We start from the raw sequence: 27,079 nt of genomic DNA on the forward strand, positions 1-27,079 counted from the left end.
ACAGACAATTTTCTTTCTCTTCCTTCCCCTTTCACATTGTGGATCAGTTTCTACAGCACCCTGCTTCATTGGGAACACAATGGTGGGGGGGGGGGGGGGAGGGGGGAGGTAACTAGTGAGGTGTTCTCATTGAGTTTGATTATTTGTTCTTTGTCTATCATACAGAATGCACTTGAGTACAGTATGTACTGTATCAATCCACTTGATCTGCATCATTTTAAACATGTTTTAACAGTTCTAGCATGTAACTTAGATGTTACAGTTTAGAAACAAATTATTTATTGTGTTTGTAGTGATTGGCAAGTGATGTGACTTCCAATGGGTGGAAAGTTATATGTGGATTATAGAGGAGCATGTGACCTCCCTATCTTGACCATTGTGGATTGTGGATGTTCACGTGACCTCACTGTCTGAAATTGTTTTGAGGTCACATCGCCTGCCAATCAAGGTTGGAATCCGGCCACCCATTGGTGCACTCCTTACTGTTGGCTCATTTAAATGACTCAGTGTCATATTTGACCAGATGCCCAACTCAGAGCAATATAAAAATCGATGCATTCCACATTTCTTTAATTCTGCCTCTTGGTCCAAGTCCTGGACATTGCTCCACACCAGGTCGCTGCTGTGGACATCGCTGGAGGAGTCGTGGATAAGGTGAGCCATAGTACTGCAATAGATCAGCGCTTGCAAAGAGCCACACCCTCATTGGTGCAAGGTATCTAGAGTGTGTTTGAAAGACCCTGTCTGTGAAATGTGTATATGTGCAGGACTATGTAGAAGATAGGTGGCCACTGGTATCGGAGTCCATGCTGGGTCCAATGTGAATGTCTATATAGTTGCTTAGTAGTAGAGTAATTAAGTATCTTTTGACGCCTTCCCTGTTTATCTCCTGTGTGATTATAACACATGTCCAGACTCATCTCTCTATGAACCTACCGAACCTGATAATTTCCAAACACAACACTTGTCTGGGGGTTTGAGAGTGAGGAAGGATTGATGTGGAGAGAGTTCAGGAAAATTATGTGCTTTTCTTTTTGGAGCTGATCCAGGAACAGCAAATGAGGATCAGGGTTGTGACTGACAGAGCTTTTGAACTGCCAGTGCTGAGTTTAACTGACAGTACAAAGAATTGTTAACTCTGGAACTGATTATTCCAAAGTATACCTGGATGACCTTCATCCAAGACTCTGGAGTCTGTATTGAGAATCACCCCTATTCCTATTGACTCATGTGGATTGGGTCCTGGCCCTGAATCCCCTTTGTGGTCATGCTGTTTCCCATCACTGCAGGATGTGAGCACCCCTCTGATTGTGGTCTGTTATGCATTCCTAGCATTAATTGTACCAGCATAAAGAATGACAACAGGATGATCTGCACCAACCAAGCTTGTTGCTCCAGTTTTCCAGCATCTGCTGTCTTTCTTGTTTACTGAAATAATCTGGATTTTGTTCATTGATATGGGATGATAAATAACCATTGCCAGGATTGTGTAGAATTTCATTGCTCTTCATTGATTTGGTGGAATTTAACTTTTATGTCCATCTGAGAGGGGAGCTTTGATTTAATGACCATCTCTCAGTTGTGCTCTGGGAGGAGGCTTTAATTGTGGGCTGAAGCCTTGGAGACATTTGAATCTCAAACTTATAGAGGCTCAGACACAGGTGCAGGTGAACTTCATGGATGTGTTTCACCAGATTCCTTTTCTGTTTGTATCACTAACTATAGTTCCCTCACCCATTGTATGGCTTTGTTGATGTTATAATCCAAAGTGTTATTAACCAATTCAATGAAAGAATTTGTGCTTCAGTAGGTTCTCATTGAAATTGAAACCTGTAAGTAAGCAGCTAAAAGTGAAAAGCTTTACTCACACTGATTCAGTACAAACCTCATGGGTAGACAGGGTGATGTAGAAAACATTTGGCATCCTTGCCTTCATTATCAGAATATTGAGCACAGGAGATGGGATCTCATTTTAGAACTGTGAAAGGTTGAAAAACATATGGAGAATTCCATGTAGCTCTGGTAACCTAGCTACAGTAAAAATAAAGCTAGAAAGTGTGTGCAGAAAAGATTCACAGGAATGTTGCTGAGGTTGGTGGACTTGAATTATGAGGATGGGCTGGGACATATGAGGGTGAGGTTTATGAAATCATGAGGGGCACAGATGAAGTAAATGTTCACAATCAAAAGGAGCCAGGGTAGGGTAGTCTAATACTTGAGAGATTGAAGGCGAGAGGGGAAAAAATTATTTCTTGCGCAAAGGGTTTTCAGAGAGAGTGGGAAAGTGGGTACAATAGCAACATTTGAAAGACATTGTCAGATGCATGGTTAGGATAGGCTGAAAGGGATCTGGGCCAGAGACGGGTGAATGAGTCTAGCTTGGGTAGACAATTTTGTCAGCTAAGATAATTGGGCCAAAGTTAAAACATAATGCTGGAGGTCAAACAGTGTACTTTATGTTTTGGGCTTAAGCCCTTCATCAACGTATAAGTAAAATATAGGCAGGTGCCTGAATAAAATGGTGGGGGGGGAGCACAGTCCCACCGACAAGAGGTAATAATGGAGAGAGGGCACAAGAGAAAACAAGGGGAGAGAGATATAGCTCTGTGAATGGAGAGGGAAGTGGTGAAGCGCTGGAGGAGAAAAAGACAGAGGGAATGGGGAGCACGGGGAGTAGGCTAGCAGAAACCAGAGAAGTCTATGTTAATGCTATCTGGTTGGAGATGGCATTAACATAACCCAGACAGAATATTAGGTGTGGATCCTCCAGTTTTACAGGTGGCCCTCGCTTGGCAGTGCATGAAACCATGGACAGACATGTCAGGGTGGGAGTGGGGTGAAGAATTGAAATGGTTGCCCTCTAGGAGATCCCTGATGTTGATGTACAAAAGCGCTCAGGGAAAAGCCAAAAGAACGTTTCCATTCTGTAACATTCAGACTCCTACATTGCCTTGGAATGTTTTTTCCCCCACAATTCTTCATTCCATCATCTTTTCAAATTGTTTATAGCATCTGCATCCATTTCCCTTTCAGCCAGTGTATTCTAGATCATAACAACTTGCTGAATAAAATGTTGAGACCTTATGTTATCTCTGGTTCTTTTGCAAGACATGTGAATTATGAGTCCTGGCATTTCCATCTCTTCTGCCTCTGGAAACAATTCCACTTTTATCATTCATGATCATGAATCCAAATGTAGACCAAAGCCCAAAAATTGTATTCTGAATAACTTCAATTGGAAAAGCTGATGGGAAATAGGAGCAGAGAAACTGGAACCAGGAAGAAGTATATATAAGAAGTATATAATTTCTGGGGAAATTATGATGATTTGAAAATTATCTCAAGCAAGTGTACAATTCATGTGGTGCTGGTGATGTCCTCTGAGTATCAGTTAAGCACATCATGAAGTTGCAACCCAAGCGTTCTCCCTAAACTGCCTAAGATGGTTCTTCTAATCATTGTAAAAAGTTCACAAATAATCTAGGCACTCATGATGCACAAAATGGCAATGGTGAGTCACTAAAGGGCCAACAGTGTGACATTGCACACATCATCCATCAGCCTTGGTTTTCAATGTTTTGCCCTCAGTGCCCTCCCATTTCATCATCCCAATCTTCATCGTGGCAGAGTGGAGAGTATTAACATGGAACAGTGTGGCACAGAAACAGGCCATGTACTGATCATAGGGCCAAATAAAATTTGTGCCTTTATGCTGCAAGTAGTCTCAAACAGATCACCACATTTTCCCCCCTGTATTTTCTCTCATCTTCTTGTGCAGCGACTCAGGAGGTGCCATGGGGTAGGCATCCTTTACAGTGATCAACGTAATGTGCAATTTTCATGCAGTTTCCAATCATATTTTAGAACGAAATTCTGGGCACAAAATGCCCCAGTAATGTTTTCAATGTACTTGTTCATGAATTCTACAGTTTTTTTTGGTCAGAATCTAATTGGGAATGTGTTTAGTGACTTCACAATCCATTTTCTAGGCAAGTTTGATGATAAGTTACAGGGACACACCGTGAAAGACTAGTGTAGTTTGGAGAGCAGTGAGGGTGAAAATATTTAGTGGATTTTGGAGAAGTTATAAAGATTGTGACTCAATTTTTGAAGGAGGATGTATGAACAGTATAATGAAGAAATTGAAAGAAGAAATGATGTAGAGGTGAAATATCTACCAGGGTCAATGGAAGGAGTTGGAATAGTTCTATCTACTGCCGATAAGAAACAATGGATAATACTAAAAATGGAAATGAAGCTCATAACAAGGGATAGTGATAGCTGAGAAGGAGAGGCATAGGGGATGACCCTACAGGACAGTGACCATGGGAGTAGACTACTGAGGGCCTCAGCAGCTGAAGGACTGTTGGTGACTTTCAGTTGAAGGACTAGCACAGACGGCATAGTTGGGATACCTGTTTGCATCCCATTACAACACCAGCAATCAGGACTGCACTTGAATCCCACACTATCTCTAATGAGTTTGAATGCTCTCCCCATGTCTGTCTGAGTTTTTCCCGGGGGCTCTGGTTTCCTCCCACTGTTCAAAATGTACAAGATGTGGACTCGTGGGCCGAAAGGGCCTTGTATGTCTAAAAAAAACAGACTGCGGGCTGCTGAATATGCGGTTGATGGACCCATACAGGCTGTGGGCTGCTGGAGCCTGGCTCATGGGAAACAGGTACTGGAATAGGGATTTGATAGGGATTTAAAGGACCTCAGGAGCTGAATATTTCTTAATCATATCAGAGATTTGGATCTGGAGCTGGGGATGGATGGCAAACTAGAGTTTGTGTGGCCTCAGAAGCTATGAGAGCACTGAAGGCAAATCTATAGATATTTGGTGTGTCTGAAGAGATTATGTTTTGCGTCTCTTTCTCCTATTGTTAGGAATACCGGGCAATGCTCATGGCAACTCTTGGTTTGGCTTAAGGCAGACAAAAGTTGGTTCATCATATTTAATACATTGTTAATATATTTTTACATGATAATAAAAGAAACCTTGAACCTTAAAAATGGTCACTAAATACTGGCAAAGCTGTCAGCAGCATTATAAATACATTGGAAGTGGATGCACAAAGGTTGGAACTTTGTTGGTGACATTAAACATTTAGAATATTACTTTGACGGTCAATACTTGAAAGATGAAATGAAGGGGTTACTGCCTTGAAACAAAGCTTATTCTTTCTCTTGTTTGGCTGTGAGTCATTAGTATTCCACAGCAGGCAATGTACCTCAACAAAAATCAATACCAGACTCCACTCTAAAGTTTAATAGGAACTATAATGAGTGCTTTACAGTCAATAATTATAGAAAATAGGTTTGCCAGTTTGGGCTGAGGTACTGTAGTTTGGTGGGATGCAGGGACTAGATACAGATCATTTCAAGTGTGTACATTAATTAAAAAGAAGCCACTCTACATCATATCACTGCTGGACTGTCAGTTCCTTCAGTACACTTGTAATCCCACAGGCATTTTTGAGGAGACATCTATAATGAAAGTTTACAACCAGTCAAACTGTCAATGAAATTGAAAAATAAAGATATCTCCTATTTGAAGATGAGAGCAAAGGAATCAGAGGGGCAGGAGAATAAAGTGCACCTCAGTTCCAATTGTTGACTCTCAGACAGGGAGTGGCTGTTAAAAGTTGGGACCTGCTGGCAGTACAGAGGATGGTGTGACAGGCAGGCATATGCAGCCCCGAGCAGACAGCCTTTGTAGTTCTAACAGCTACAGCATCAAAAGATCTTTCCCACAATAATATGGGGGAGACAATCTCATTCTAAAACTGCTGGGCAATTTTCTACTTTCAATTCAATATTCAGACATAACTTTTACCATCAATCCAATTAAAGCTCTATTTTTTTAAACACTCTTTGATATCTCCCTCTATCTAACTTCCCTTAGTCTCGAGGAAACAACAGAGAAGGTGATTCCTACTGACCACAACATCCTTGTAGTTCAACAGTGAGCTGAAATCCCTGAATTTCTTCTTCCCTCTCCAGAGAATTGATTTTGCACTGGTATCCCTCATTCATTTCAACTCCTGTGTTTCTCTTTTGTTTGTCCAAGATGCATTGCCATGTCACACTTTCTAGTTCAACCCTTCCCACTAATCACCCCCTTGGTACCTACCCCTGTGATCACAGGAAATGCCATGCATGTGCTCACACCACCTCCTTCACCACGATTCATGGGCTAAAAACGTCCTTCCAAATTAAGCAGCACTTCACTTGTAAGTCTGCAGGAGTCATCTACTGCACCTGGTTGCTTCCACTGTGGCCTCCTTTACATCAGAGAGACTGAACACAGACTGAGATATCATCTCTTTGAGCACCTTCACTCTGTCCATTGCAATAGCAGGGATCTCCCAGAGGACAACCATTTCAAATCTATGCCCCATTCTCACACTGACATGTCTGTCCATAGCTTCATGTATTGCCAAACCCACACCACCTGCAAATTGGAGAAACAACACCTAATATTCCGTATGGGCACTCACCAGCCAGGTGGCATTACCATTGACTTCTCTGGTTTCTGTTAGGACTTTCCCCTGTCTCTCTCTCTTATCCTATCCCTCTATCTCCTTCCCTCCAGCTCCCCACCCCCTTCCCTCTCCATTCAGAGAGCTACCCTATTCCCCCTATCATTTCTCAGTGTTTTTTCCTCTGCCCTTCAACCCATATCCCCCTATGACCCCGTGCCTGTTGACTGTGCTCCTCCCCTGCCCCTCCCATTATCTTTTTATTGATATTTTATTTAAACTTTTTGTCAGTTACAAAATTGAAAAGATTCAAATAGAAAAAATGGATCCATTATACACTTCATGATGGTTAAATTCCACCTAACCTCCTCCCGCCCTAAAAACCCCAAAAGAAGAAGAAAAAAAGAAAAGGAAAAGAGAAGAACAGAAAGGAAAGAAATAAAGAAAAGCAAACAGAAAACAGAAAGAATTGCCAAGAAAGTGTCACTCACTACATGGGCCTCCAATATATATTCTATTTAATTCTTTGGAGAAGGTTAACACTAGTCACTAGGATTAGGAAGACATCTATAAATTTATATCTGAAATTTGTAAATATGCACACCAAATCTGCTAAAATATATCATATTTATTTCTTAAATGATGTAATCTTCTTAAGGAGAATACAACTATGCATTTCTGTATTCCATCGTGCCATGTCTAAATGTGAATTAGATTTCCAAATAACTGTTATACATTTTCTTCCCACTGTTCATGCTATTTTGACAAATTCCATTTGGTGCTTAGATAATTTCAATTTAGGTCTTGTCCCTTCAATATTCCCCAATAAAAATAGTTCTGGATTTTGTGGAAACATAATTCCTGTAACCTGTTCTAAAAAAAAATTACTAAATCTATTCAAAAAGGTCTTATCTTGGGACATGACCAGGTCAAATGCAAAAGAATACCTACCTTCTTGCTATCTTTTTATTCTTGAACCTGCCTGCTTTTGCTTATACCTTGAGGAAGGGCTCAGGCCCGAAAATTGGTTATATATCTTTGCTATAAATACCTGCTAAGTTTCTCCAACACTAGTGTGTATTAAAATGCAATCACAGCTTCTGCATAATTTCTTGCTTAAACCCATCATAAAGTGTACTGCTCAGAATGACAATAATATTCTACCTGAAACAGAACCGGCATTTTATAATTTTTTAAAAATGCTTTTTGTTTTTCAGTGGGAGCATTAATAAAAACAAGGATTGCATGTTTTTATTAGACATTTTTTAAACGCTTGGCCCAATAACCAAAGGTTCCAACAGAATTCACTCCTCCAAGCCCCTTGATTCATGTAGCCACATTAAAATTGAAATTATTTGTTTTGATGGCCTCTTCTCATTTTAGCTGGTCCCGAGAGGTTGATTGACATTCTTTTCATGAATATCACATCATTAAAAGGGCAATTACACCAAGAGGTAAACCTTTTGTGGATATTTACTGACCAATTCGAATGCCAATTCAAAAAGGTTAAAAAATCTTCAGTAAAATCCCTGGTATCAGGAATTCAAGATACTATATTTTAAAAAATCAAAGAAATTAAATTTAAAAATTAAAATAAATAATAAAATAATGGATAAAAAATGTGTTTAAAATGGTAAAAGTAAATATTCTCTGAAGTAACACATAAACCTTTGGTGAAGGTGGGAGAAAAGTTTCAGTCAGCCTTTGTCATGTTTTGCTCATATTACCATAGAACCATTTACGGAACGGAAACAGGCCACGTTGGCCTTTCGAGTCCGCACCGGTTCACTGATTCATACAATCCTTTTGGAATTGAGGATTTGCAAAATGCTAGATATGATTAAAGAATTGTAGCTTTTTGAATAAAGTTGTGTGAAACAGCAATGGCATCGCCCTGGATGAAGCTCGCTATTGGAGTAACTCTCTTAAAGTGTCTCCTTACCCCTGCTTAGTAAGAATTACTCCAGTCAGAGGCTTTATCTGTAAACTTGGGGGGGGGGAGTGGGGATGGGAGGGTTAATTACCTATAATGTTATTGCTCTGTGAAAGGGGAGTAACCTGCAGATGCAGCTGTGGTTAAATTTTTCAAGTAATGAGACTGAAAATAAAGTATAATCCTTTAAGGTTTATATATTTATGCAAGTGTAGTTCATTCAGTGTAAATACAGTGTAGTATTTTTGACTTTTAAACTGTTTATTCTTAATTCAGGTGTATTAGTTAGGACTGTAATAGTAAGTCTCAACTAATCGGAAATACACGTATCTGGCATTTATTAATCTCCATTAGTGCTGGATACCAAGGGTTTTAATGTATTGAGATTGAGATGCATCCATGTGAAACAAATCACAAATAGAGTAAATCAAGTAAAGAATTCTGAAGATTTACAGCTTGTATTGAATTACTTCATTTCCTAAGGTTGTTGGTAGATTTGTGGAATAATGGCAGTATGGAATGATACAAGAATGAAAAAGTAAATTAATGGCAGATGCTAGGATCTTGAAATAAAAACAAAACAACGGAAATACTCAGCAGGTCAGGGAGTATCCAGGCAGGATGAAAGAATCATACCTTTTTGAAGGGCTCAGGCCTGAAATGTTGGCTATGTATCTTTGCCTCCTCAGGATGCTGCTGGACCAGCTCAGTTTCTCCAGCACTTTTGTGTATTGACTACAATCACAGTGCCTGCAGACTTTCTTGTTTCACTAAACAAATCAATCATCTGATGAAGCTGGGTACAGAACACAATCATGCAGTATACAAAATAGTGCATGAAATCATACAGCATCAAAACAGGTGATTTGACTCATAAATCTGCCCTAACCATCAATTACTCACTTTTTAAGATCTCATTGTATTTATTCTACATTCCTAAAGGGCTGTGTAAGGAGCAAATGTGGGTAGAAAGCAGATCAAACAATGAGAGGGGCTGAGAGAGGGGGAAGTAGAAGGGCAAAGCAAGAAGGGTACAACAATAGAGGTGGGGCAGAGGGAAATGAGGACCCAGCAGGATAAAGGTTAAAAGGATGGCATGGAAACGAGAAGGGCAGAAATGGGGACAGGGATGGGATGGAATTGTTGGAAACAAGAGAAAGAAATCTGGAGCATGAGGCTCAGGTAAATCATGGGTCTAAGACTGAATTAATGATCAACTGGGAGGCCAAAATCAGATTAAAACAGAAAACCCAAAGCATGGAGGGTCTCCATATGCCCATCAGTTCCATTAACTGCCAGTCTTTTGGTCAATCTATCTGCTCCTGTCCATCGGGTGTATCTCCCTGCCTGTCATTCTGTCTGAGTATGTTTATCTGTCTTTTAGATCTTTCCATCTGTCTCTGCCTGTTTCCTTTGTGTTCTGTTTTTCTGTCTGCCTTTTACCCAGTTGTGCATACTGAACTGTCACAGACACCAGGCATTGAACATAGTGTCCACAAAAACCTTGGGCACAGTGGCTCTGAATGAACGGAATCTGTCAGTCTCAGTTGGACACCCCACTCTACAACACAACCTGTGGTTAATCCATTGTGATAACAAAAAAAATGTATTTTATTTTCTTCATCAAGGAAAGTGCAACATGGTGGTTAAATTATTAACTACCTGGAAGCATTGAAGATAATGAATGGCGTTGATAAAATAAAGAGAAACTATTTCCAGTGCAGAAGAAAGCAGAGGGTGCAGGTTTGGAATGTTTGGCCCAAAAAAAATCAGTCTGTGAGAATTAATCTTGTTCTTAAGCAGTCAACAGTCAAGGACGACTGACTTCCACTCTAGTTTTGTGGGTTCTAATGTAGTAATGTGGTCAACATGGGAACTGCAGTCTGCACATCTCTGACTGCATATCCTGAGCTTAAGGCTAGCCTCAAGATTCTCAGTACCATTTTGAGTGCTCCTTCTCCACTTCGACTAGTGATGGGCCTTAGATTCTTTGGTGTCAGTGGAAATGTTGCATTTCTTCCAGGAAGCTTTGAGGCTCAAATCTTTTCCTTGCTCACTGAACATAAAAAAAACCTGAATAAAACTTAATTTGCAACAATCTAATTGTTGTTATCATCCATTTGGTTCAAAAATATCTCAGGTCAAGAAATGTACGCGAGTCCTCAATGGGTCCTGCAGTTAGTCTTAACTGCCGCATGAAATGGCTAGGCCAGTAGCTTGATTCTTACAACTTGGAGTGGACTTGTCAGTGATGTCCACATTCTGTAAATGATCATTTCAGTTGAATCTACTTCCATTATGTTTTCAAGTCATAGGTGGCAGATAATAGCAACTCACAGTGTAAATAAATACACCCTAAAGGCACTTTTGCCAATCATCTTAAATCCCTGTCCTTTGCTCATTGATCTTTCTGCTGCAGAAAATGTTTCTCTTTTTGAATTCTGTCAGTCCCACTCATTATTTTGAACACCTCAATCAAACTTCCTTCACTTCCTTTTCTTTAAGCTGAGGAATCCCATTTTGAAACCCTTTGTTTTTCAATATATGTCCTGTCATTCGCGTTAAAGTCTTGCCTGACTGATGGTCCATCTAAAAATATATAATACACTCAATGAGGTCCAACCAGTGCTTTAAATAAGACTACCTAAAGTTCCTCATTTGTATGTTTTATAACTGCTTCAAATCCAAGAATGCTAAGTATGTTTCTAACAGAATTTTTAACCTGCCCTGCCACCTGCGAAGGTTTGTCTATAAACAATCCCGAATGTGTCTTCCCACACCCGCCTTCCTGTAACAAGCTGTCAAGTGTTTGACCTAAGCTTAGCATCTGCTATCAATAATAATATGCCTTGTATTTATCCAGCATCTTTAATAGAGTATTTGTCACAATATTGTTATAAAATGAAATAAATTAGATCCAACAGCATAACCCAACAGAGTGAGATTCAAAAGAGGAAAGAGTTAACAAGGGAATCTAGGTTAATGATAGAACAATGGAAATCATGAGTCTGCCTTATCACCATAATAAGAGTGATTGAAGGTTCTAGAGTTAGGAAGTGTGTTGTCACTACTTTTTGATTTATCCATTTATTTTCTTACCCTTGTTGAGACCCTCTACTATAAGCCTCAGGCTTTTTTTTCTGCTCGTTTCTCAGTAAATAAATAACACATTTCATGCACTATATTCTGTATGTCATTAAAATCCACCCCGGGCTCCTGGAGTGAAGGGTTGGGTGGTATCAAGGGAAGACGTCCCTGTTGGATTGTGTCTATCCTTTCTGAAGTGTATTCATCTACTTCAAATCCTTATTAACTTGTTGAAATGTTTGATGTTTCCAGGCATGTTTAGCAGTTGATCACTAATGAAGTCAGATATGAGTTTGTCAGAAGTAATTCTATTAGATTTGGTTCACCTTAAAGGATTGGAGCTGGTCAGCTGCTTACAACAAAATTTGAATTTTAAAATGCTGAGGCATGTTTTATACAAAGCATTAACTTTCTGCTTAATCTTCAACTTAAGTTCAACAGAGTTGCTACATTAAGGAAGATTTTTTCATCCACTCATATCCCTTATGTCAAGGACGCTTGTGGGTCCTTGCTGAGTGAAAATTCTGTATATTCTAATTTTCCAAAGAGTGCTGGCTGTACATGTCAGAAGAATGAAAAGTGCTAGATCAATATAGTTCTTCAAGAATTATTAGAAGTAGTAGGGTGGATTGCAAATGCAATATATTGTCTAAAAGTGTGAGACTAACTGTTCAAGAAGAAAAATGTTTAAAAATTATTTTGAATTCAATGAAGCAAACTGATTTAACAATAAGGCAAAATTCTCCTCCTTTTAAGCACCTTTTCCTCACACAACAAAGTTCCCATTCCTATAAACCTTAATTGAATTTCATGTGCAATGTACATATTCACAAAAATACTTACTTGTTGCAGCTAAACAAGTATTTGTAAAGAAAAACTATAATAGGAAACGAATTGAATAAATTGAGTGGGATGGTTAGCGAAGCGGTTAGTGGAATGCTGTGACTGCCAGCGATTGGGATGAGGATTCTCCCCATGTTTCCGTGGGTTTTCCCCAGGGGCTCTGGTTTCCTCCCACCATTCAAAAATATACCGGGGGTTGTAGGTCAATTGGGTGTAATTGGGTGGCACAGGCTCTTGGGCTGAAAGGGCCTGTTACCATGTTGTAGGTCTAAATAAATTCTTGAGCCAGTGCCTCACGCAGAGGTCTTCAATGATGGAGCTGACTATATTTACTACCTTTTGCAGCCTTCTGCATTCTTGGGCAGTCTAATTCCCAAACCAGGTTGGGATACAATTTGCTAGCATACTTTCTACAGAGCACCTGTAGAAGTTTTATAACATCTCCAGCCACATGCCCAATTTCAGACTCCACAGGAAATAGAGGCATCAGTGCACCTTCTTCTCCCTTGCTTCATCAATGTGCTGACTCCAGGATTGGTGCTCTGGAATGTGAGCTCCAAGGAAATTGAAGGTTCTGACTCTCCATCTGTACTTGAGGTGCGTGGTTCCTCAACCTCTCCTTCCTCAAATCAACAATCAGCTCCTTGATCTTGGAAATTTTGAGAGCAAAATTTTGAGAGCACCACCCAACCAGATTCTTGGTCTCCATCCTGTACTCTGATTCATGATTTCCAGTCATTCAGTCATCAGTCAAGAAGGGCTTTCAAAAGAAAAATAATTTTCAGGGTGAGGGAGAATGGTTTAGATTGATCTTAGAGGCTTCACAACCACAGAGATGCTTTGTGGATAGATCTGCTCAGGTCACTCTTCTCTCAAGAATCAATTCATAATCCAGCTAACAATGATCTCATTAGGTTGTGAAAGTAACAGTAAGCTCTACAACATCATAACATTTTGGAGCACCCACTCATGAAGCAGTGTCCACAGCAAACAACATGAGAGAGTCGGGCTAGATTCATGGCAGCCACAACAAAAAAAGTTACGGTTGGAGTGGTGAGAGAGGTCACAGGGTAGAAGTTAGAAAATTGAGCTGGATTCACTCACCAAGTACTGTTATTAAACTATGAATGATATGACATCTTTAGCTAAGCAAGATCAATTTGAGCTCAAAGCATCCATTAAAGAAGAATCACATGAAAATTGCTTACTTGGAGCAGTTACAAATTGCCCAAAGAATCTGACTTTGAGCTTAACACATGGCCTCTTTGAGACAGACAAGAGTATTTGAGAAGTGCAAGGAAGCCTTTCCCCTGGAGACTCAAGTGACAGCTAGTGCATACACCAGAAATAATGGAGTGACCAATAGCCCTTGGAATGAGTTTTACAGGTTGACACAGCTAGTTCATCGAATAAGGGTTATAGATTAGAGAGATAGGCTGGGAGTCACCAATTGAGTAAGTAGTACATGGGCTGACGTGGACTTTTTACCCCCTCCATAAATCTTCGTCCGCGAAGCCAAGCCAAAGAACATGGGCATGGGCAGAAGTATATTCAGACTGGAATTTTGGGAAGTATGTGTATTATGATGAGCAAATGAATGATAAGATAGTACACAGACTGATGGTCAGAGATTGGAATGGTGAACAATACACAAATTGGAGTGACGGACTATCTAAAGTAGGGATATTGATTGGAATGAAAAAAATGTCATGGACAGTTCAGGAATTGAAGCTGGGGATCAGAGAGGTGGACAGTTTCCATAATGGAGTGGTTGTCTGTACAAAATGCTGTTGTGGCAGTTGGGGGGGATGTGGGGGGGGGTGTTCACAGAGTGGAGTAACAGGCTGCATGCATTATGTTGGTCACACAGATTAGAATGCATTAAGTAAATGACATGGATCAAGTGTCCCGGACAAATTGATGGATACTACTTGGATTTTATTCACTGAGCAGCATTGAACTACGGTCACAGTCTGGAAGAACAGACATTATCCAGACTAAAGATCCATCACAGATGTGGGTAGCAGACATTCCAAGAACAGGTCTGCAGAATCGCCTAGTGTTCACACTATCCCATGAATGAATGCAGAGTGTAACAGAATATATAGAAATATTTTTGGGTGATAAATTGGGAAAAGTTAGAGTATGTTACATATACACAGTTTAAAAACAGATCTTATTTGAAGTACTGGAGAATTCATCTCCACAGTGGCTTTGCAGAAATTGTGAAAAATGCCTATAGAGACTTCACAAATAGGTGTTAATTGAACTGAAGTTGTGTAAGAATGGACTATTGTCTTTAAAGCAACAGCAAGAGACATACTGTCTCCTAAAACTTTTTTGCAAGGCTTTTGACAAGAGTGCTCAGAGGTCACTGATGGGTTCTTGTTTACCTAAAAACAAGTGATGAACCAGAAGACTAACTTCTATTGTTTGCTGGAGAAGGTCATGTTGTTTTGTAAGCACAGGGGGTCAGTCAAGCAAGCTAGCAATCTCTAACTATGTGAGTCAGTGAGAGGGAGAGACAGACAGACAGAAAGCAATCTCTGAGTGAGTGTGTGTGACACAGAAAGTTGTAATAAGCAGGAGAAGCTGTGCCAAGCAGCAAGCTTGTTGGAACTGAAAAAGAAGCTCCAGAGTGGAAGATGGCTATCGGATAAGCTGTCTAAATATTTCACTTGGAATAAGTGAAACAGAAAGGAACTCTATGGTAACCTGAAAGAAAGAGGTTATCATCTGGAGAACCCTGATGGGGCAAGTTTCATCAGCAAGACACTGAGGTGACTAGTGGTAGTGGAAATCCTGGAAAAGCGCATCTCTCTCTACAAAACTTACAAGAACCTTCCTGAGCGGTAAACATTTACCTTACGAGCACCAAAGCCTGGTGAACTTTATACATGTTAAATTCTGTGCACAGTATGAATTGCCTGCAACTAGTGAACTTGGAAGAATAAAAAGTGAGATTGGACCGTAGCTTTGTTATTTTTGTGCTTCCATGCAGGAAAACTGTATAATAAAATGGAGCAGATGATGGGGGCAGAGGGTCCTGTGAAATCACAACCACTCTTCTCCAGGTTGGTTCCAGTCAACTGCACAACAAAATGAGAACTGAAATCCTGAAGAGAACAAGTCATTATTAGAATTTCAGAATAGGTGAACTCTTTTTGGTGAAAAGTTATCCAAGCCAGGATTGTTCCTAAGTGGAAAAACTCACACACTGTGACATTTTGCCCATCTGGAATGGAAATATTTGGCTCATTCCTTTGTCAATCGTGATGAAGAGGCAGGGCTATAAGTGTCTGGAGCTGATTTTACACAACTTTGCATTTTGCGTCTACAACTTGCAACTGGATTTTGTTGGAAAAATCACCCCACCTTCATCATCCTGTGGTTTCAGTTAGGAGAACCCACTGCATCACAGCCTGAGTGTAAAGCCCTCTAAAAGGTAGTGGACACAGCCCAGGACATCACAGGCAAAACTCTCCCCGCTATTGAGTACCTCTACAAGGAATGCTGCCGTCAGAGGGCAGCAGCAATCATCAAAGACCCACACCACCCAGCACATGCTCTGTTCTTGCTGCTGCCATCAGGAAATAGGTATAGGTGCCACAAGACACACACCACCAGGTTCAGGTACAGCTGTTACCGCGCAACGATCAGAATCCTTAATTAACAAAGTCAATCAGAGACTCGTTTGAGGACTCTTACTTGTGCACTTTATTGATTTTCTTTGTGGTGAATCTTCAGTCACTCAGGTGACTATTGTGGAGAAACCAATAGGCTTTAATTCACTTGAGAACATAGCATATCCCTACTGTTCGGTTATCTTGCATTGAGTTGCAGGGAGCTGTGAAACAGTCACCTTTATACAGGAGCCTGTGGGGAGGGGTCACAGGTGCAACCAGTCAATAGTTATGCTTGACTAGATAATTATACATAACAGTGGTTTATCACCCTTTGTTCTCTCTGCATTGCACAGTTTGTTTTCATTCGTTATCTGTTTATAGTTCTTTTACTTGTTTACATGTTTACACTGTATACAGTTTTTTTTGCACTACCAATTAGCGGTAATTTTGCCACACCCACAGGTAAAAATAATTTCAGGGTTGTATGTGATGTCATGTATGTAACTCTGATAGTAAATCTGAAATTTGAAAATCTGAAAAAAAAATCAGAATCTGAGTGTTGCTGCTGTGTTTTCCAGGAACTCCTGAATAGTCTGAATAGTGACATGGTGTGCTAAATAATTGGACTTTTTTCTTAGAAAATAAACTGCATTAAGAGAGATTCCTTGCAGTAAGTATTGTCATAAATTCTGCCTGATTCCAACTCAGTGGTTGATGTGCACTCCAATCTCTCTTGTGGCTATTGGCTAACTCAAGATCTTAAGTAAAGCAGCCTACAAACTATTTTCCAAACAATAAAGATTGGAATCCAATCTTGAGATTATCTAACTATACATAATGCCAGTGATACTGATTAGATTTGTAGATTACCATTGCCTCAAATTACAAAGAACTCCTGTGAATGTTAATGATTCATGGGACTATGAAAGAGAGCAGAAGCCCTGGGCAATCCAGTATGCAGCCTTTCAGGGCCCTGTCACTAATCTGACAAGTACATTATATTTTTAGTGACAGAATATTATTAGTTCTCAGAAGTTCATTGCAGTACCTCAGCATCTGGACAATGAGAGTATCGGGGGTTCACATATTTTAATTTATACAGACAGCTCAGGAAAGGCTCCATGTGTAGTGAGTGCATTGCGAGAATGAAACAAAACTGACCCTTACCTGTTTCACTGCCCTGGTCTCAATTGTTACTGAAATATTTTGCTTGAGAAATTGTCATTGTCATTTCCTTTGGAGTTCTGTAAAGGTGCACATAACGAGCCAATTAGCTAGGATTAAAACAGTGGTTTTCAAACTTTTTCTTTCCACTCACAAACCACTTGAAGTAATCCCTTACCAATCACAGAGCACCAATAGCATAGGGATTATTTAAGGTGGTATGTGAAAAGAATAAGTTTGAAAACCACTAGTTTAAACTTTATGGATCAAAACAAGCACCGGATTAAACAATGGCAACTCATAATAATAATTGTACAGGTGCTTAATCTTTTATCTGAAATCTTTAGGACCAGACATAATTCAGAATTTTTTAGATAGTAGAATAATGGTAATGACGGTACTTTCAAGTGATTGTGCCTTTTCAAATTCGTGCAAAACAAAGATGCACTCCAACTAAAAGGGTCTCTGGACTGGGGGGGGGAGGGATGGAGAGGTCACAAGAGCGCTGGACGGGGGGGGGGGGGTGGGGGGAAGTGGGGTGTGGCAGTCTGGACAGGTAAGAGTTGTTCCTGTCGGGAAAGCATAGCTGATGGGAATAAAAATTGGAACGTGGAGAATGATCTGCCAGTATACCTTGCCAGTCTGGGTATAACATCTCAAACTCCCTGGCAGAAATATGGAGGCATGTTCTGCACAGTGGAAGGTTCGTATGAAAGTAAGACAATAGATTTTGATGCCCTGCAGCATGGGGCGACACAGGTCAATGGCATCCAGGAGCGCCAGGTTGTCATGGAATCTTGTCCCTGAAATCAGATGGACTGAGCGAAGCTGCCAGTGATATCAGTGAGATCTCTGGCTTGGTCATCAGCTCTCTGAGCGAAATGGAGGAGAAGGCCCCGCTGGGGATCAAACCTGTGACTGACAAAGAACTGTATCAGGGCCGGGAGCAAGGCAAGGTACATGCCAAACCTCCACCCCATCATGGACTCTAGCATTAAACTTTTTGTTTAACAATCAAGCAGACTCATCCAGTTTCCAAAGTCACTGAGGGGAGGCTTCATTTTAAATACCTCGTAATTGGATTAAGTTGTTTGAAAGAAGTGCTACAGGATGGGCTTTATTGTGATTTAAAGTAATCATAGGAGAGGGATTTCACAAATCCAGTTCTGATTAAATGTGTCCTGTTAAAAAGTCAACTGATTCTTTAGTTCACTGGTTATTGAACTGAAATCAGATGAGTGGGGGAGGGGAAGCTGAAGAGAAGTACCTCTCCAAGGCCCCTGTATGCTCCACCACATAGTGTTGGAATCTGGCTTGGACCTGGTTCATTGTGCAATGTGCTACTCCATTATCAAACCGTTGTCCATAGTTGTGGGCCCCCACAGGATCAGGAGTTCCCGGCGGCCACAAGGAACTCTTGAGGTGCGTGACTTTGGAGATCGGGTGATTTTGATAGTGCGTTGTGGTGATACAACCACTACACTGGCCACACTCCTACCAGCTGGCTGCAGGGGGAAACCACTGTACCTGCAGGTAGGCAACTCGGGAGGCTGGCCTCACCTGCTGGCTGTCATTACTCAAGCTGGCCCCTTCGGAGAGTCAGATGCGTGAAGCCAGCAAAGATGCTGAGACTGGTGTGAACAAGTTTAAGCTAATTAAAGCCTATTGTACAGTCTTTGGACTTTGAGTCAGAATTATTCACACAGCAGTGTTCAGAATTTAATGAGCTTAAAATTAAAAGACTATGGTGAAGTCCCTCACTATCGAGAGGCTGGATATCGAACCTCAACACCTAAATGCTCCAGCATACTTTAAGATCTGGAAGCATGTGACTGAGGCGATCATCCACACACAGGCTGAGGTCATCAACACTAACCAGAAGAAACTCATGGTATAACGAATCAAGCTGGGCCATATGCTTTCTAGGCTATTCAAAATTGCTTGGATTTCGAACCAGCAATGCTTGTCCTGAAAGGCATGTACTGGCCCCTGACGAACATACTCCATGCCCGGTACCTGTTCAGCATCAGGGTAGAGCAGCCAGGAGAGACGACAGATACTTACCTCTGGGGGCACTGCGAGAACTAGCATGCTCATGCATGATCAAAGCTGGGGTGACTGCTGGGGAGGTAGAGCGACTCATCTGAGATGCCTGTGTGTGCAGAGACTGTTGGAGGAGAATATTGCCTCCGTTACCAGGATCATGGAGGTGGCCAGTCCCTAGAAGCTGCAACTCACCATGGAGAGACTGTCGATGCTCACCTCCCCCAACCTCCAGCCTGGCCGACGCCAACGACAGCAGTCACTGAGGGGCCTCATGTGGAAGTGACAATTGCCGCCACCGACACAGTCCACTGCTGTAAATACTGTGGGTCCCGGTGTGGGTCGGACAGATGCTCCCGAAAGAACTGCCCTGCGAGGAACTTGCATTGCTCCCGATGTGGCAAGAAAAGCCACTTCACTAAAGTGTGCCTCTCCAAACCCACTGGGAGCACTGCAACCCTCCATGACCAACTGGGAACCCCTTCCAACTCTCTGGACAACCCCATGTGCAGATGCCAGGCAGCGCCATTACTCCGCCGTCCACTTCTGCCCGCACCGACGACATCACTTCCAACCACGCCACCACCGTGTGCTCACCACTGCCACAAATTCCAATAAATAGTTCTGTTAGTTCAGCTCACAGACAACTTCTGTTGTTTTATTCACTGCACCACATGCTACATTGGTGACCCCGATGGTCCAAATAACATTTCACCTGGATAACATTCCTAAGACTGCCTTGATTATTCTTTTTGGACTATTTGAATTCCTCCATTTTGTTCTTTGGTTTAAAAAATGCAGCCCAATCATTTCAATGCCTAACAGACATAGTGACCCAGGGCCTGGCAAGGCAGACTTGCTCAAACAATAAATTTTTTTAATTTCATAGACTAGCATTGTATTCTTTCTGTTGCAGGTTTAATTGAAATATTTATGAGTGGATACAGAGTAGAGTTTCTCAGACTGAGGGTTCATTTTCCTAAAATCAATGTGAGGCTATTAAGGACTGATGTCCAGAAAAACTTCTTTAAAAAGATCCATTCTCTGATCTAGTAAACCTAATTCCAAATATATTTCTGACAAATTTACCACCTTATAACAAGCTATGGCTGATACATTTTCACATTCAAGGCTCGACAGATTGAAATCTTTTAATTATTGCTAAATTGGTGGACCAATGCAAGGCCAGGACTGTATTTTGTGTCCATCACTGCCCCTTCAGCAGCTTGCTCAGCTCCTTTTGAGGTCTGACATTTATAAGCATGGAACATCGGTTTTTTTCCTTGTATACTGGACGGTCAGTGGGTTGCTTCTCAAGCAATATAATAGTTCCAGGCATTATGTTTGCAGTAAAAATTTGGAGACTCAAGATGTAAAGAGTTAGTGTGCTGTCTTGCAAATAAATCTCTAACTCTTGGATATATTTGCTTTGTGTCACACCATCGAGGACAACTACATAAGGTGGTGTCTTAAAAAAAGCAGCCTCTATCCTCAATGGCCCCCCACCACCTAGACCGTGCCCTCTTCACTTTGCTACCATTTGGTAAAAAGGTACAAAAGCCTAAAGGCGAGCACTCGATGGCACAAGGACAGCTTTTTCCCCACTGCCATCAGATTCCTGAATAATCAATAAACCAAAGACACTGCCTTACTTTTCGTGCTCTATCAGTATTTTTTTACTTAGAAATGCTGTAAGATAGTTATATGAATGTTTGCATTATGATGCTACTGCAAAATACTCATCTCATGACTGGTTCATGGCAATAAGTTCTGATTCTAATGCTTTCTGAAGAAATTATTTTGAGTAAGTTAAGATCAACCACATTACTAAAACTGAAATCAAATTGCATACATATGGAATATTTTCTATACTGATGGACATTAATAAACAGAATGAATTTAACACAAGTAGTTTCATAATCAAATTACTAATATTAGCTTTTAGTTCCAAAGTTATTTAATTACTTGATTTTTCCAGACGTCCTGTGAGATTTGAATTTATGGTTCTGGATTAATAGTCCAGTCCTCTGAATAGTAGTTCAAGATAACTTGAGAATACAACAATGGTATATAGAAATGAATAAATGTATTCTGTTAGAAAAAATAACATATAATTTAAGAGTTAATATTACAATATTTGAACAAATATGGGAGCCATACATGAAACACAATAGAGAAAACCTACCGGGGACATCTACCACCTAAAATGACAGAAGGAGAAGGAAATGAAAAGAATTGACTCAGTGGAATTTCTTGTTTATTTTTATTGAGTGACAACATTGTTTGACGGGTTTAATGTATCTTAGGTTCTGAACTTTAAATGAATGGGAGGGGAGGTAGGGAGGGTGGGATGGGAAGAGGGGGGGAGAAAACAACACTATATATTTGAAAAGAAAAATGTATGTATCTTGATCAATGTGGTTTATAGTGTGAAAAATAAAAAAATTTAAAAAAAGAAAGCTCCTCATTACCCAACAATATCAGGTAGATGTTTTTGCTGTAAGAAGGAAGCGAGAACAACAGTACATGCAATTTGGGCATGTGAGAAAGTGGAAAAGTTTTGGGAAGATCTAAATCAGGTATTAAATAAAATCACAAAAAACAACATACCAAAACATCCAGAGATCTTTCTTCTAAGTAATATAAGAAGTAAAGAATTAGGCCTCAAACTGGATGAAGCACAAAAAAGTTTTATTATGATAGCCCTAGCTGTAGCAAAAAAATGTATAATGTCAACCTGGAAATCAGAAGATAGCCATAGAAATGAACAAATGTATTCAATTGGAAAAAATAACATATAATTTAAAAAATAAAGTCACAGTATTTGAACAAATTTGGGAACCGTACTTGGAACACAACAGAGAGGGCCTACTGCAAACCTCCACCCCGTAAAATGAAAAAAATGAGAAGAAGACGAAATGAACTGACCCAGTGTGTAAAAGTAGATGACACAATTTTCTTGTTTATTTTCATTGTGTGATGACATTGTTTAATGGGTTTATTGTGTTGTATATGTCGAATGTTTAGTGGGTAGGGAGGGGGGTGGGAAGGAGGGGGGGGGGGAAAGGGGAGAAAATGACACTGTGTATATTCAAGAGGGAAATGTTTGTGGGTATTTTGCTTAATATGGTTCATCGTGTGAAAAATTTTTAAAAATTAAAGAAAAAAAGAAAGCTCTTCATTTAAAAGATCTTTTTTGCTAAGTTCCAATCTAAAATTTATGTTGCAAGATTAATGGCTAGTTAATGAGTAGCATACACCCATTTTCTTGTAATTTACACAGAGTATAAGGGTGCTCTTGCAAGGCCAATATTCTTTTGTTATTTATTCATAGGACATGGACTTCACTGACAGCATTGCACCTAAACTGAGGAGGCAGTTAAAGATTTGGTGTTACACAAGTCATACAGCACAGAAACAGGCCCACTATATCTATGCAGAAATCTGGTATCCATCACTGCTAATTCCATTTACTGTTGTCTTCTTTGGCCTGGGAATTAAAATGGTTACCCAGATACTTCCTCAAATAAGGCAGATTAAATAGTGTTGGCAATCTTCTCTCCCTAAAGAGTATTGGTGAACTATTTGGGCATTCATGGCAGTTTGGTAGCTGTATGGACATTACTTCCCATGTAATTGCTTGCTTTTAGATGGCAATGAAATTTAAAATCATCTCCAGATCAATAGTCCAGACCTATATAACCATATAACAATTACAGCACAGAAACAGGCCATCTTGGCCCTTCTAGTCCATACCGAACCAAGTACTCTCCTCTAGTCCAACCTACCTGTACCCTGCCCATAACCCTCCATTCCCCTCCCATCCATATACCTATCCAATTTTTCCTTAAATGACAACATGGACTCTGTCGCCACTACTTCTCCCAGAAGCTCATTCCATACAGCCTCGACTATCTGAGTGAAGAAGTTCCCCCTCATGTTACTTTTAAACGTTTTCCCCTTAACTCATGACCTCTTGTTTCAATCTCTCCTACCCTCGAGGAAAAAGCCGATCCACATCAACTCTATCTATCCCCCTCATAATCTCTATCAAATCCCCCCTCAACTTTCTACATTCCAAGGAATAAAGAATCTGCTCAATCTTTCTTTATAATCTAGATTCTAAAACCCAGGTAACATTTTTGTAAATCTTCACTGCACTCTCTCTAACTTGTTGATATCCTTTTTATAATTCAGTGACCAGAACTGCACACAATATTCCAAATATGACCTCACCAATGCCTTGAACAGTCTCAACATCACCTTTCAACTCCTATAGATAAAGGCAAGCATACTAAAAGCCTTCTTCACCACCCTAACTACATGAAATTCTACCTTCAGGAGCTGATGAACAATTATTCCTAGATCTTTCCGGTCCACTGCATTCTTCAATGCTCTCCCATATGTCCTGTTTTGATTATTCCTTCCAAAATGAACCACTTCACACTTCTCAGCATTAAACTCCATCTGCCATCTTTCTGCCCACTCTTCTATGCAGTCCAAATCCTTCTGCAATCTTTGAAAACCTTTATTATCCACAATTCCACTAATTTTAGTATCATCTGAGTATTTACTAATCCAATTTCCCACCCCAACATCCTGATCTTTAATGTAAATGACAAACAGGAAGTGACTCAATACAGAACCCTGAGGCACACTACTTGTTTCCGGCCTCCAGCCTGATGAACACTTATCCACTACGACTCTCTGGCATCTCCCTTCCAGCCACTGTTGAATCCATTTGACTATCTCAAAGTTAATACCTAGCGTTTGAACCTTCCTAACTAACTTTCCATGCGGAACCTTATCGAAGGCCTTACTGAAGTCCAAATAGACAACATCCACTGCTTTCCCTTCATCAACATTCCTAGTCACCTCTTCAAAAAAATTCAACAAAATTGGTCAAGCATGACCTTCCACATACAAACCCATGTTGAGTATTCCTGTTCAGGCCCTGTCTCTCCAGATACTTGTATATATTTATTATCTCTAAGAATGCTTTTCATTAACTTACCTACCACAGATGTCAAACTTACAGGCCTATAATTGCTAGGCTTGCTTCTCGAACGCTTTTTAAACAAAGGAACCACATTAGTAATACACCAATCCTCTGGCACTATACCCATCTCTAATGACATTTGAAAAATCACTATCAGAGCCGCTGCTATTTCTTCACTAACTTCTCTCAAGGCCCTGGGGAAAATCCCGTCGAGACCTGGAGACTTATCCACCTTTATATGCTTCAAAAGCTCCAGCACTTCCTCTTTCTTAATCGCTACATTTTCCATAATCACCCTCTTTGCTTCCTTTACCCTGCATAATTCAATATCCTTCTCCTTAGTGAATACCGAAGAAAAGAACTTGTTCAAAATCTCCCCATTCTCATTTGGCTCAACACACAGCTGTCCTAATGAACCAATTTTAATCACTCTCTTTTTGCTATTAACATATTTATAGAAACCTTCTGGAAATTTTTCACCCTGTTTGCTGAAGCCACCTCGTACCTTCTTTTAGCTTTTCTTATTTCTTTCTTAAGGTTCTTTTTACATTCAACGTATTCTCCATGCATCTCCTTTATTCCTTGTTTCTTATATTTATTGTAGGTCTCCCTCTTTTTACAAACCAAGTTTCCAATATCTCTTGAAAACCATGGCACTCTCAAACTTTTGATTCTCCCTTTCATCCTGACAGGAACATAAAGGTTTTGTACCCTCAAAATCTCACCGTTAAAAGACCTCCATTTCTCTACTACATCCTTTCCATGAAACAAACTGTCCCAATCCACTCCTCAAAAATCCTTTCTCATCTCCTCAAATCCAGCTTTTCCCCAATCAAAAACCACAATCTTAGGTCCTGACCTATCCCTTCCATAAATACATTGAAGCTAATGGCACTCTGATCACTGGATCCAAAGTTCTCCCCAACACATACCTCTGTCACCTGACCTATCTCATTCTCCAATAGTATATCCATCACTGCCCTTTCTCAAGTTGGTATCTCTATGTATTGCTCTAAAAAACTATCTTGCATACATTTTACAATCTATCTAGCCCTTTCACAGAATGGGTTTCCCAATTTATATTTGGAAAATTGAAATCTCCCACTATCACAACCCTGTACTTATTACAAATATTTGCTATCACCCTACAAATTTGCTCCTTTAGTTCTCGCTCCCCATTAGGTAGTCTATAATACATGTGATTACCCCTTTCCCATTCCTCAATTCCACCCATATAGCCTCCCTGGATAAGCCCTCTAATCTTTCCTGCCTAAGCACCCCTGTAATATTTTCCCTAACAAGCAATGCTACACCACTCCCTCTTGCCCCTCCAATTCTATCACATCTAAAGCAATGAAATCCAGGAATATTTAGATCCCAATCACATTCCTCCTGCAACCATGTTTCACTAATCGCTACCACGTCATACTGCCAAGAGTCTATCCACACCCTCAGCTCATCCACTTTCCTTACAATGCTCCGAGCATTAAAGTATATGCATTTCAGAGATTTCCCACTACTTATTCTCTCTTTACAAACAACTCTATTATGTTCTTTTTCTATCATCTCCCCTCCATCTTCGTACAGAGCATCTTCCTTCTCTATCACCTGCCTATCCACCCCCAAACTTTATCTACAAGCTTTCTCTGTTTGCAATCTAACCTTCTCCTTGCTGTTCTCCTTCCATTGGTTCCCTCCCCCCAACCATTCTAGTTTAAAGTCTCCTGCGTAGCCTTAACAAAACTGTCCTTGCCAGGATCCTGGTCCCCTTGGGATTCAAGTGCACCTGTCCATTCTGTACAGGTCCCACCACCCCCAAAAAAGGTCCCAGTGATCCAGAAACTTGAATCTCTGCCTCTTGCTCCATCCCTTCAGCCACACATTCATCCTCCATTTCATTTTGTTCCTGCTCTCACTGTTGCGTAACAGTGAATGACAAACCTAACTCCCTGTATTCACTTTTCAGGACCTCTTCACTCTTCCTCCCTACATCGTTGGTACCTACATGTACCACGACCTCTGGCTTATCTCCCTCCCACTTTAGGATATCTTGGGCATGAGCAACACCAGGGAGGAAAACCACTATCTGGTTCTCCTGAATATTAATCCAGCAATTAATCCATAATATTACCGTTTCTTCAATGGTAGAACAATGCAAATTTATAACAGCTTGTGGTGACCAATTATTTCTCACTTCCATTGCCTGTGTGATAATTTTTAATATTAAATTTTTTTGGACATACAGCACAGTAACAGGCCATTTCATCCATGTGTCCATGCCATCCAATTTACACTCAATTAACCTGCACCCCCGGTACATTTTGAACAGTGGGAGGAAGTCGGACACCCCAGGCAAATCCCATGCAGGCATAGGGAGAACATATAAACTCCTCACAGACAGCACAGGATTCGAACCCCAGTCCCAATCGCTGGTGCTGTAAAGGCATTGCATTAAGGAGCATTGCTACGCCAACTGTGCCATCCATTATGGATTAAAAATTGGACAGGGCAATCAAACTCAGATTATCTTAGTCTGATGGTCTGAAGACTGGCAGATGTGAGATTGTGTGTGTGTGTGTGTGTGTGTGTGTGTGTGTGTGTGTGTGTGTGTGTGTGTGTGTGTGTGTGTGTGTGTGTGTGTGTGTGTGTGTGTGTGTGTGTGTGTGTGTGTGTCTAAGGCCAATTAATCAAATACAAATTTTAATTCTTGCCTGGGGATCTGAGAATGCTCTTAAAAGTGGGATAATTGCACCCCTTTTATCAATGAGCAAACTTTACCCAAGAGGATGCCTCTCTAGCTCTCACTTCCCCATCTGTTTGCAGGAGAGCAAGAAGGAAAGATTATATCTAAAACTAACTGCCTGGCTCATGGCTCGTATATGTGAAAATGATTGGTTGT

The 27,079-nt window shown here is 40.5% G+C and overlaps 1 long non-coding RNA gene across 1 annotated transcript in view; it reads left to right on the forward strand.

The window, feature by feature from the left end:
- The first annotated feature begins 537 nt into the window (after nt 1–537).
- The window catches only part of LOC138741125 (uncharacterized), a 170,533-nt gene continuing 143,991 nt past the window's right edge, over nt 538–27,079 (forward strand). Inside the window, exon 1 of the long non-coding RNA XR_011343346.1 lies at nt 538–654. This is a non-coding gene — a long non-coding RNA (uncharacterized lncRNA). The remainder of the gene's footprint in view (nt 655–27,079) is intronic.

This window comes from Narcine bancroftii, chromosome 8, assembly GCF_036971445.1.
Source record: "Narcine bancroftii isolate sNarBan1 chromosome 8, sNarBan1.hap1, whole genome shotgun sequence".
In the NCBI taxonomy this organism is placed as follows: Eukaryota; Metazoa; Chordata; class Chondrichthyes; order Torpediniformes; family Narcinidae; genus Narcine; species Narcine bancroftii.